The following is a 14,026-nucleotide window of genomic DNA, read 5'->3' as shown; positions in this document are numbered from 1 at the left end:
GACTTTTTCAGTTTCAAGAATAAAAACGCCCAAAACACGTTCAATCTTTTCCTACTTACCCTTAGAAATGATTAAAAGTGGGATTTTAGTGCCATCCAGATGAATTGCCAAGATACAGGAAACACGTGCACTTTCATAAGCAGTGGAGGGAATGTACACTAAGGAGGCACCCTGCTGTTCAATTGCTGTTTGAGATGATTGGCCCATAAACACTGCAGTTTCATCCATAGCAATCATGTTGGAAAGATTGTATTTAGAGAAGTCAGCATCATCAATAAAGGACTTGAATGCAAGTGCTCGCTTAATAACTTGAGTATCTTCCAACCTAAACAATGTTGTAGATCTTCCTAAAGACAGTTCACTTCGCTGAAGGAAATTGTCCAGCCAGTATTGTGATGCTTTGAAATCTTCAGGGGCTATGGTGCCATTGCAAGGGCAAATTCTTGAATCTGAGCCCTATTCACAACCAAAGCCTCTGCTCTCCTGTCAACAACTCATTCACAGATCAGGTCTTCCAGCTCGGAAAATAATGGCTGCCGATCTGATCCACACTTGCGCTTTTTAGCATTTTCCTTGTCCACTTGTTCAATGAGGTTACCATAGTCTGCTCACCATTTTCGGACCAATAGTATACTCAACATCTTCTATTTGCAGAAAGCAGTAAGATTTTGGACCCAAGAGTCTTCCACGATTCCTTTCTTGTACTCCACAGAGTATCTTTTCCTTTTTGCACTCATTTCTAGGGGTTAAAAAAAAGGAATTGGGGTATCAAGCTGGGGGGAGGAAAATCACTTAAAATGACACAGGGGGGATCGGAGGGGGGAATCAAAATGGCACAGGAGAATCAGAGGGGGGATTACCATTTTAGTAACCCCTTTTGATCCTCCTGTGTCATTTTGATTGCCCCATCTGATCCTCCTGTGTCATTTTAAGTGATCCCCCCTCCCCCACCCCTGTGCCACGGAACACCTTCACCAGACATCCCCCCTACCCCTTTATCAGACATTTACCCCCTGGGGCCTGCCTGGGGACTGTCACTGGGCTTGCTGGGGCCTGGATCTGGACTGGAGCAGGGTCTGCCACTGACTGAGAACCTTCAGTCATCATGAGGGCAGCCGGGAGCATCAGGTAGTGTCACCAGAGACAGACCAGCACTCACCACCTTCTCCGTGGCCTGTCCGCTCTAATCCTCCTGTTCTTCTACACACATGTGTGAAAGTCTCCTCCTCTCTCCTGCCCCATGCTCACCGCTCACTCCGACCTCTGGTCCTCCTCCACACAGCAGTGACGTCAGGACTCCGAGTAACGTCACTGGTTGCTAGACGCCAGTCGGGGCCGCTCTACAGACGAATTTACGGTAAATTAATTTTCATTCTGAGACAGAGCCTTAGGGAGCCTTATTTTTGGGGGATGCCTTATATTTCACTCAGAAGGAAACCTGTAAGTAGGTCTTATTTTCGGAGGATGTTTTATTTTAGGAGAAACACCTTATCATCTATCTATCTATCTATCTATCTATCTATCTATCTATCTACGGTATCTATCATCTATCTATCATCTGGAGTAGTTTTCCTTACATTCCCTCCTTGGTTCAAAATATGTAAAAGAAACTGCACCCTAGCCAGGTTGCTCAGTTGGATAGAGCCGTGGTCGGTAAAATGCGGCTGGTGAACCACATGTGGCTCTTTGGCCCTTTGAGTATGGCTCTTCCACAAAATACCATGCCCTGCGTGAGTCTATTTTGAAGAAGTGGCATTAGAAGAAGTTTAAGTTTTAAAAATTTGGCTCTCTTGCCCTAACCTGTTTGGCTCAGTGGATAGAACGTCGGCCTGTGGACTCTATGGTCGCAGGTTTGATTCTGGTCAAGGGCATGTACCTTGGTTGTGGGCACATACCCAATGGGGAGTGTGCAAGAGGCAGCTGATCCATGTTTCTCTCTCATCAATGTTTCTAACTCTCTATCTCTCTTCCTTCCTCTCTGTAAAAAAAATCAATAAAATATATTTTTAAAAAATCAATTAAAAAATTTGGCTTTCAAATGAAATTTCAATCATTGTACTGTTGATATTTGGCTCTGTTGACTAATGAGTTTTCCGACCACTGGGTTAGAATATCGGCTCCATACTCCAAGGTTGTGGGTTTGATCCCTAGTCAGGGAATATATAAGAATCAACCAATCACTGCATAAGTAAGTGGAATAGTAAAAATTGTTGCCTCTCCTCAAATAAAAAAAAAACCAAAAAACAAAAAAAACCCAAAACTGCAAAACTGTCATTCCCAGGAACACTTGAGATCTTATTTTCTGACATGTTGTCAGTTTAGTTCAAATAAACTCATAAAAAAATCACTACAGGTTTGCTCTGGCTCGTGTGGCTCAGGTGGTTGAGTGTTATCCCATGCACCAAAGATTGTGGGTTCGATTCCTAGTTGGGGCACTTGCCCAGGTTGTAGGCTTGATCTCTAGTAGGGGAATGCAGGAGGCAACTCATCAATGTTTCTCTCTCCTCCTCACCCTACCGCTCCTTAAAAAAAAAAAAAGTATTTGAAAAAAAATCTCCACAGGTTTGGACATTTCAAATGTCAACAACAGATATAAAAATTACCCTATATAATAAAGAGGTAATATGCAAATTGACCATTGGGCCAACACACAAGATAGCCGTCCCCATGTGGTCAATGATGACCACCCTCATATGGACACAAGATGGCCCCCACAAGATGGCCAACAGGGGAGGGCAGTTGGGAGAGACCAGGTCTGTAGGAGAGGGCAATTGGGGGGGATCAGGCCTGCAGGGGAGGGCAGTTGGGAGCAACCAGGCCTGCAAGGGAGGGAAGTTAGTGGGGACCAGGCTGGCAGAGGAGGGCATTTAGGGGTGACTGGCCCAGCAGGGGAGGGCAGTGGTGGCAACCAGGCCTGCAGGGGAGGACAGTTAGAGGTGATCAGGTTGGCAGGGGAGCAGTTAGGTGTCAATCAGGCTGGCAGGGAAGTGGTTAGAAGTGATCAAGATAGCAGGCAGAAGTGGTTAGGGGCAATCAGGGAGGCAGGCAGGTGAGCGGTTGGGAGCCAGCAGGCTTGGATTGTGAGAGGGATGTCAGACTGCCTGTTTAGGCTGGATACGACTGGGATTAGGCCTAAATGGACAGTTGAACATCACTCAAGGGGTCCCAGATTGGAGAGGGTAGAGGCTGGGCTGAGGGAACCCCTCTACCCCCCCTCCCATATACGAATTTCATGCACTGGGCCTCTACTATTATATATATTAATATACATGTGTCCCCAAAATGTATACACACTTTGAATAATTATTAATTCCAATAGATTAAATCTGAAAAGAAAGAAGCATTAATTGAGCTATCATTTGTTAAAGTGTGTATACAGTTTTGGGGACACCCTGTATAAAACTTTGTGGAGGAATTGCTTCTTAAGCATAATACATCAGCATATATCATCTCTCTAATTTTTAAGATCTTTAATTTTTCTAAGAAATGTTTTATAATTTTCAGCAGAAGTTTTGCATGTGTTATGTTAAATTTATCCCCTAAATAGTTTATGACACTTTGTGAATGAAATTGCATTTTAAAAAATTGATTTTCTAAAGGCTACTAGTTTATAAATGTGAAATTAATTTTTGTAATTTATTCTCATACCCTGCAATCATGCTAACTTTACTGTTTTGTTCTAATCCTTTATACTATGCTTGCCATATGTATTACATCCATGTATATTATAAACCCCACAATAAAATATTATAATTTTGTTTTAAATAGTCATATACATTTCAAAGTAATTAAGAGGAAAAACCATCTTTTACATTTATCGTCTCTGATGCTCTTTATTCCTTTCTGAAAATTTAAGTTCCTGTCTGGTATCATTTCCCTTCAACTTGAAGAATTTTTTTTTTTTTAAAATATATTTTATTGATTTTTAACAGAGAGAAAGGGAGAGAGATAGAGAGCTAGAAATGTCGATGAGAGAGAAACATCGACCAGCTGCCTCTTGCACACCCCCTACCGGGGATGCACCCGCAACCAATGTACATGCCCTCCACCGGAATCGAACCTGGGACCTTTCAGTCCGCAGACCGACGCTCTACCACTGAGCCAAACCAGCTTCGGCTTGAAGAATCTTCTTTAAAATAAATTTGTTTTCTTTTTGTTTACCTCAAAATATCTTTATACTCTCTTCTATCTTCATTGTTTCTCATGAAAAATAACCAGCAATTTGTGTAAATGTTCCATTTATCATTTTTCTTGTTTTGCTTTCAGGATTTTCACTTGATACCATTTTTTTTAAAGCAAAATGACATGATATGCATGGTATGGTTTTTCTTATATTAACTTTTATGTGATTTGATGATTAAAACAGAGTAGAGTGTGCCATCCCAAAATATGCCTCTTTTGGATATTATTTTAGGCTGGTTAATTTTGAGAAACAGCAGACCTGAGAGAAGATATGAAAACAAAGCAGAAGTTAGCCTTTTGTAAAGGACACATATTTTTAATGGAAATCTCTAACTGTAAGGGCATTTCCATCATTGGACCATGCCAGCCTTTACTATTATTGGAGAAGGCCTGGATTTATATCTGCATAATAATCTGACTCTTGTTTACTATGCTTTTCCTGGTAACCTCCCTTAATTGTCTCTACCCCTAAGGTCTTCTTTTGTCTTTAGTTGAGGGTGGTATTTTAGGGAATGACTTAGACCATTTTGGGGAGTTACTCAGTTTTCCTGGATCTCTCTCATATATGTATCCAGTAGGTTTACATGTTATTAAACATTAATTTGGTTTTCTCCTGTTAATCTGTCCTTTGTTAATTTGATTCTTAGATCAGCCAGAAGAACCTTAAAGGGTAGAGGATGACTTTTTTTTTTTATCTCCCAACACTGAGTTTTGTGAATCTGTAAATTTATGTTTTTCACCAAATTTGAAAAAACTTTGTCATTTTTTTTTTTTTTTTTTACCACAAATGTTTTGGTTTCCCCAACCCATTTTCTCTATCCTCCTTCTGGTATTCCATGTACATACATGTTAAAATTTTGCTATTATCCATCAGGTTATTGAGACTACTGAATCATTTTTCTCTCTGTTTTTGAGATTAAACAATTTTTATTCATCTATCTGTATGTTCATTGGCATTTTCTTCTGTCATCTCTCATCAGATAGTAAATTCATCCAAGTGGATTTCTTTATCAGAAATTGTATTTTTTTACTGTTGCTTTTTTTTTGTTACAATACACAGCTTATTTTGCTGAACACATACTCCTAACTCTATCTTCTATTGAATATGTGGTAGCCAGGAATTGAAATCTGTTTAGTTATTTAAAATTTTTTAAAAAATATTTTTTATTTATTTAAGAGAGTAAGGGAGAGGGAGAGAGATAGAAACATTAATGATGAGAGAGAATCATTAATCAGCTGCCTCCTGCATGCCCCTTACTGAGGACCTAGCCCACAACTGAGGCATGTGCCCTTGACTGGAATTTTAACACTGGCCCATCCACTGAACCAAACCAGCTAGGGCTGTTTAGTTATGTTAGTCATAGCTGGGATGCTTACAATTATTCTTACACCTGTGTTATTCAGAGGTCAGCTAGATAAACAGGATGATTTTACACACTGAGTTTAGGGGTCCTACTCTGTGGCTCTTTTTTATGAGATACTGTCTTCACTTTCCAATTGCTGCCATTGCTCCCAAGTCTCTTTCTCATTTCTTCAAGTCATGGTTTAGGGTTTTCTATTCAAGTTTATCCACTCAGGTGGGACTGCTAGGGACTTCCCTTCATAAAAACAAAACAAAACAACAAAACCAAAAAAAAAAAAAAAAAACCCTCTAAAATGTGGAAACTCAACCATGCTCTTTTCTCCTTTTAAGTGTATCTGCCTGCTTCTGCTTGCTCTCTGGTGCCTTTAGGCATCTCCACCCTCACCCCAAATTGTTATCTGTAGGCTGTAGGAGGGTTGGTCTTATAGGAGTTAATTTTCCATTATCAGACAGGGAACATCCAAACTTTGTGATTTTAGAATATGTAAATAAGATATTGAATGATACTAGATGATTCCCAATTTATCTTTTGTTTACTGTTCTATAAATATAATCTTAATTCTGACTTGGTATAGTAGGAATTGGAGATAGATATTTATATACATATGTACATTTATTTTAGTATCTCCTGAATGCTTAAGTTTGCCCTTTTTTGTATTGTATTTTGTAGGAAGAGAAATTAAATATTGTATTTCAGCTTGCATCTTTTTTGATACAATTTTAAATTAAATATTGTATTAAAACATGTATCTTCATGTTTTAAAATTTGATTATGCTTTTTATTATTGGCCAGTTTTTCTACTAAACAAGAATGAGTTTGGATGCATACAGAATTATAATTTTGAGGTGGGCAAAGGAAAAGTGGGGACATCTGTAATAGTGTCAACAATAAAAATAGAGCAAAAAAAGGAATTATAATTTTAAGTACAAAAATATATTTGACCAAAGATGACATGCCCACAATAAATGATAACTTTAAATAAAAATTAACAAAACTTACCTTTCTTAAGAAAGTGAAATACTAGTAGCAAATCCAAAGGATCTGACTTCATATTTTAAGTGTTGTCAAATCAGTTTAAAAAAAACAAAGATAATATAATTAGTATGGCATTTTGCTACAGTTAACATTTTAATTCTAAATTTGTGAAATTGAGACTATGATTCTTAAAATAACCTCAAATGGACTCTAAATTATAAATTCCTAGTACACTGTAAACAGGATATGTTGTTTACAGCTGTTTAGATCCACCAAATATCTGTAGATTTGCTTCCTCAGCTAGAGCAGGAACTTACTGGCTATAACTCCCTGCCTTATTCAATAACTTCCAGTAATTATCAGGAAGAAAATGCAATAAATTTATGTAATAGAATCCCCCTTTGCCATAATATACAATCAGAGGCGATCAGTGCTTCTTACAATAAGGAGAAGAATTACAACTGTGTTTTATTTTGTAGCTTTGGTAATACAGCTTTGCAAACCACCAGAGGGAGTAGAGTTAAACTTCAGTGGTCAAATTCCATTGCTGTAAAACATAGCCTCAGGCTAACATTTTACAAACCAGCAACTCAACAAGGGGTTGTGTTCTTAGCAGACCATTTTATTTGATCAGCCATCAAACTAGTGGGAAACCTCCACATATTGCTGCTCTTTTTGTTCATATGACTGGAATTATGAGAATCTGTGAATATAATAAATAATAATTGAGTTTAACTTTTGGCCACATCTTTTCAAGAAGGGAGAGATAAACATTGCTAAAAATGAAGCCTCCAGTGTTGCAGCAACCCACAATGACTTGTTCATTACAAAGTTATATTTGTTATGGTTTTTAAAAATATACTTTTATTGTGGTTTAAATCAAAGGGCATTTTTGAGCCCTGCCTAGTTATGCTTAAAGTATAATTACACGCTACATATCTTGGTAATAAATGAAAGCCTTTTCTTGGTTATTTGTTATAAATTTTACTTTGCTTATAGCTAAGTGAAGGCCAGTCCTCTAAAGTGTTTCAAGTATAATGCACAGTGAATATAAAACAGTCCATTAATTGGGATAATAGGTCCCAGCATGTAATTGCATTTCTTAGGTACTATGGATAGCAACTGAGTGAAGTGATATTTATTCAAGGTTGTTAGTCACCCGTGGATAACTTTATTTGTCCAGTGACGCTTAAATAAATGCATCATCCGTCAGTAAGAATATTTATAAAGAAATTTATAACAAAAATCATTATTGCGTCTCAAATTATTAATATGAAAGGAAACAGTATATAAAAGTTACTGAAGAATGCTACAATGAAGTCTGGTCAGTGCTCCAGGTTACTTGCTTTTATGATGGTGGACAGTAAAATATTGTAGAAACTCAAAAATAAATATGAACTAAGCATAACTTTATGTTGTTTTTTTCCAAAGAATTATCTGTAAGACATGTAGTAAATTCCATCAGCAATTTTTAGCCACCTAAACTTGCACTGTTTTTCAAGGGGAAAAAAAAAAGATTTTGCCAATAATCTGTCAATGTGCCACAAACCTTTGCAATCTCTCAAATAGTGTGCATGTGAGGTTTTATTTACAGTTGTAAAAATGTTTCCTTAAGTTTTCATTTAATAGGTTGTTGGCTCTTTCTATGATGTTAAAAAACGTCTGTTATTTTAACATATGTGGCCCTCCATAACTCATTCAGCAAGTCAAGAGGGTATCCTAGAGCTCCATTAGCTCAGGAAAAGATTTCTTTCCCAGAAATCTTTGGCAGGATGGGGAGAGCCCAGAACTTTGACTGATTTACCACCCTTCTGGATCTCTCAATGTCCCAACTTCCCCTTGCATTTTGTGTTCTAAGACTATCTTGATGAATTCTATGATATCCTTTGCTCTGTTTACATCAATTCTTGAAAGAAGTCTAGGATTCCTAGAATTCATTTTTTTCTTTCATTTTTTTTATTAAGGTATTATATATGTACATATCTTACCAATTCCCCCCCCCCCGCTTCCCACTCCCATATATGCCCTCCTTCCCCAGAGTTTTGCATCCATTGGTTATGCTAATATGCATGCATACAAGTCCTTAGGTTGATCTCTTATCTCCCCCATATCTCCCTCCCCTCCCCACTCACTATAAGTTACTTATTATCCACAAATGAGTCAGATCACGTGGTATTTTTCTTTCATTGACTGGCTTATTTCACTTAGCATAATGTTCTCCAATTCCATCCAGGTTGCTGCAAATGATAAGAATTCATTCTTTTTTATGACAGCATAGTATTTCATTGTGTAGATGTACCATAGATTTTTGATCCAATCATCTGCTGATGGGCACCTAAGCTGTTTCCAAATCCTAGCTATTGTAAATTATGCTGCTATGAACATATCCTTTTTGATTGGTGTTTCTAGTTTCTTAGGATATATTCCTAGGAGTGGGATTACTGGGTCAAATGGGAGTTGCCCACTGTATGGGAGAACATATTTGCAAATGTTATCACTGATAAAGGTTTAATCTCCAACATCTACAGATAGCTTATACAACTTAATAAAAGGAAGACAAATGATCCAATTAAAAAATGGGGAATGGACCTAAATAGAATATTTTTAAAAGAAGACCAAAGGAAGGCCAAGAGGCACATGAAACCATGCTCAAAGTCACTAATTATCAGAGAGATGCAAATCAAAACAACAATGTGGTAACATCACAAACCTGTCAGAATGGCTATCATCAACAAATCAACGAACGACAAGTGCTGGCGAGGATGCGGAGAAAAAGGAACCCTCGTGCACTGCTGGAGGGAATGCAGACTGGTGTAACCATTGTGAACAACAGTATGGAGTTTCCTCAAAACTAAAAATGGATTCCTAGAATTCTTGATCATCTTACTCTTGACCATATTCCCCATGAGGCTCCGTGGCCTGTGAGTCAACCTCTACCTTTTGTACCACATCACTTCCTATTTCTTTGCTTTATCCTTCTCCATACCATCTATCAACTTAAATTTATTAAACAATTACTTGTCTGTTTTCTACTATAGCAGTTGCATTAAAACCATTTCTTGAATTACTGAATGAATGACTGATTGAATCTTTACCCTTTCTTTGGATTCAAAATAGACATTTCTAAAATTAAAATAAGGAAAATGTTTTCTTAAAAGATGAGGATTTCATGGAGCTCCAAGGGACAGTGTATAATATCATCTTGTGTTATTGAATAACCCTTAAGGAACAGATAGATTTCTCCTACATGAACCAGGAATTTTTTTGTACCCATTTATATTACTGATCACATCATGCTCCTAAATAAGAGAATGGTTTTGTTTATTGACTTGGGAACTTTTGCTGCTTCTGGGTTCCTGTTAGACTATAGTACTTAGTACTGCCTGGATTTTCCTCAACTGTGTTTGTATAGAATCCTTCATATTGATGTAGATATGTATAATATATCACACAAGTAAGGACTCTTTGGCTCAGGACTTTTAAATTTTAAATTGATATACCATAGAGTTTGTTCAGTCAGACCAAAATTTTAAGTTGTCTCCATCTTCTCAGTTGTATTAAACCTTTAGAGTATTACTATGAGATGATAAAGGTATTTGGCAAAGAACTGAAAATGGAGAAAAAGGTCTGTTAAGGGCTGTATCAATTTAATTGGCAAATTCACTCTTACATACAAATGAGCCAATGTTCCAAGAATCTTGGCATTTTCCTTTCAACTACAAAGAAATAGGAGACACAAATTAATTACTTTATCCTTAAAAGCTTGCAAATGCATTTTATTTTAGAAAGGAGACATTTACTTATTCTTCAGGTTTTTCTAGGAGTAAACACTTTTAAAGACAAAGAATGCATAAGTGTTTTATTGTAACACTGGATAGCAGGAAAAATGTGATATTTAAAAGGAGAAGACAAATTACCAACTTTGAAATCAGAGCTCATGGATAACCTAACACAATATGATCATTAACTAATATTGATGAGTATTTAATATATCTAATATTTCTGTGCCCTTTCCATAACAAGTCAGGAAGGAGAGGCATTAGTTTTATACTAGTAGCCCTGCACACAAATCCATGTGCCAGTAGCTCTCTGTGGGGCCTGGCCATTCCGTGCCCGCTGCCCTGAGGCTCTCTGAGGCCCAGAGGCCCATCCAAGCCTGGCCTGGCCAGAGGCCCTTCTGTGGCTGGGAAATGCAAATGACTTCCCACCCTGTTCTCAGGAATTCTGATAAAGGGCTTTCTTCCCCTTTCTCAGCCAACTTTCACCCCTGTGTCTCCACCACCAGTCCCTCCTGTCACACTAACCTCCATCCCCTCTACCCTTTGGCCACCTGGACTTGGCCTTGCCTGGGAGTCAGGGGCCACTGGGCTCACTCTGCTCAGCTCTCTGGTTCCTTCCCTTTTTATGCAAGCATTCCACACCCCGGCATGGCATTTTGCCAGGCCACTCATGCTGCCCACTCTTAGTGGCTACCCACCCCACCCCACCCTGGGACTGGGGGACTTCAGAGGGGCTGAGAGTACTGGGTGCCTCCATCTTGTGGCTAAGGGTGCTGCCATCTTTGTGAAACTTAATTTGCATATTACCCTTTTATTAGGATATTCTTTTAAGTTCTTGATCAGCAATATCATATTTCTGAAAAATATAATATGCTGTTTTTAGAATCTTATTTGGCATGGTCTTTAAAATTATAATAACTGATTTTTAGGGATTCAGTCTGGATTATATGTCCTTAATACAATTTTATGACCAATAGTGGGGTACATTGATCTACTTTTATGGTTGAAACAGAAAAACACTAAAAGGAAGATGCTCTACAGGCTTCTGGTGTGGTATACCTAAATACATTTTCAGTGAGAAGGCTACATCTATTTTGTCCCCAGATCATCTTTGGGGAAAAACAGTCAAGAAAGAATTGTTGTTAAATAATATATAGATATCTCTCATCTTAGCACAACTTTTTTCTTTGCAGAGCTTGCTTCCATTTTCAGGTTTCTTTATTTTTCTTTGAAGTATAAGTTGATGTGAAATCTGCTTTTTTAAGAAGCACAAGAGAAGGGCTTTTAAATGAGATTTTCTTAATAATGTATATCCCTCTTGCTATCTAGGAATAAAATTAACCTTTATATTATACACTTCTCTTCAAAGTGCTATCTGCATATGGAACAGTGCCAAATATATTAACATGTTCCTAATACAAACTAGAAATTCTACTTATGGTTGACTCAGAGATGTATCAAAGAAGGACTAGTTGCCTCAGCTGTCAGCAGCTCTAGATAGTGATCCAGCTGCAGAGAATTATCCTATTTGAGCTCATTTACTTTCAGAGGCAGCCATTAGCCAATAACTGCTCGAAATAGGATATAAATGCCCAATTATTCAGGTCTATTGTAGGACAAGTCTGAAGGGCTATATATGCTACATAGTTTCTGGCGGAATTGTTCTAGGTCTGAATCACAATTTAACTTTACCCTCTTCCCAATTTTGCTTCCTCTTTTTCTCTCTCAGATGTTACAACTTGGTTGCAGAAACCCCCAAATTGCAACATTACTGGTTTATCTCTAAATTATCTTCCAAATCTGATTAGACCTCTGATATCTTCTACATATAGATTCTCTGGCAAAAATACAGTTTTCTCTTACCCCTTCATTACTAATATCACAAAAACAAAAGATGAATTGTCTTTCAACAATATGAACTATGATGAGAATCACATCTGAATTACTACCGTATTTTTCGGACCATAAGACACACTTTTACCCCCCGGAAAAAGTCCCTGCGTCTTATGGTCCAAATATAGCCTACACATATACTTAAAAAAAAAAGTTTTTTTACTTGCCCGGCTCTGTGTGGTCTCTGTGTGCTTGCCCGGCTCTAAAATGGTTCTAAATGCTGCTGTTTACTACATGTGTTTATGACTGTGATGTTGGGTTTTAATGCACATAAAATATTTTAGGACACTATTTGTTTCAGAATCTTTTTTTCTTCATTTCCCTTCTCTAAAAACTGGTGCGTCTTATGGTCCGGAGCGTCTTATGGTCCGAAAAATATGGTACTTTATATAGTCACTATGGTGGAATGCTTCATAATTGTTAAAATAGTACACAAGCAAAAGTGAATTATATCTCTTTTGATACTTGCATCTACTTTCCTTCCTGACCATATCCATCTGCTACTTTCATAAAATGATCCAAGAATGAAAATTATGGATGAGGGAACTCCAAGGGCCATCATCCTATATAATAAAAGCCTAATATGCTAAGTGTCTGGTTGTCCAGTCAGCTGTTCAATCAATCAAAGTGTAATATGCTTATGATATGCTAAGGCCGCTCAACTGCTTACTACGATGAGCATTGACCACCAAGGTGCAGATGCTCTGACAGGGAGGTTAACTGCTGCTGGGGTACTGAACAAATTGGGCCGGATATACCTTGGAGCCCTTCCATAGTCCCTTCCCGGCCCTGATTGTGTACCTGTGGGGTCCCTCGGCTTGGCCTGCACCCTCTCGCAATACGGGACCCCTCGAGGGATGTTGGAGAGCCAGTTTCAGCCCATATCCTGCAGGTCAGGCTGAGGGACCCCATTGATTCATAAATTAATGCACCAGGCCTCTAATCTTAAAATAAACTACGAAAAAATGAGTGAAAACTGACAAAATCAACTTTTTTTTTAAATTGGTAAATAAGCAAAGATTTATAGGAATCAGACAATTACTGAATAAAGAAAAAGGTGACAAACATGGATGTTGAGCTCTGTGGTGTTTTAATTAGCTTTTCAGCATTCCCCTCCCTAGCATAGCAGTTACTTTAAAGTCAGCACTCATTTTCTTGGTGTAGGCTTCTATTTTCAGAGGGATCAGAGTAGAGCTTATTCCTAAGAACTTGTATGTATCTGCTTTTACCTAACTGAAGGTTCCTTAAAGGCCTGACAGAGGGTTTGTTTGTTGTCCTAACTCAGAATTCTCTCAGTGCAGAAAAGTCCTAAACAAAGGGTGTTTGTCAAAACCAACCAACCAACCAACCAACCAACCAACCAACCAACCAACTAACCAACCAACCAACAAACAAACACTGTAAAGCATGTGAACAATCTACTGCTTACTGGAGCAAAATATTATAATTGGAGGGAACAATAGACATGTTGAAAGCCTGAGTGGAAAATCTGGGGAGTTAATTTGAAGAATAAAAGAATTGAAAAGCTCCCACAAATAATAGAGAATCTGAAAAGTTATGTTTATGGTCGTAAAAAACCTGTGAAGGTTTTCACCGATGGCTGATCTTTAGGCTCAGCCCAACTCAGAAGTGAAAGCTAAGGTAGTGTTGATAAGAGAGTGGCTAAGTATTGAGGGAGCGTCCAATACAGATAGAATTTGCAAAAACTAGGAGAGTATTTTTTTCCTTTTAAAAAAAATATATATTTTTTTAGCCAAGCCAGTTTAGCTTAGTGGCTGAGCATCAAGCCAGGAACCAAGAGCCCACCGGTTCAATTCCTGATCAGGGCACATA

This window comes from Pipistrellus kuhlii, unplaced genomic scaffold (assembly GCF_014108245.1).
Source record: "Pipistrellus kuhlii isolate mPipKuh1 unplaced genomic scaffold, mPipKuh1.p scaffold_m20_p_19, whole genome shotgun sequence".
In the NCBI taxonomy this organism is placed as follows: Eukaryota; Metazoa; Chordata; class Mammalia; order Chiroptera; family Vespertilionidae; genus Pipistrellus; species Pipistrellus kuhlii.
The sequence above is the reverse complement of the archived record's forward strand: the minus strand, read 5'-3'. Positions refer to the sequence as shown.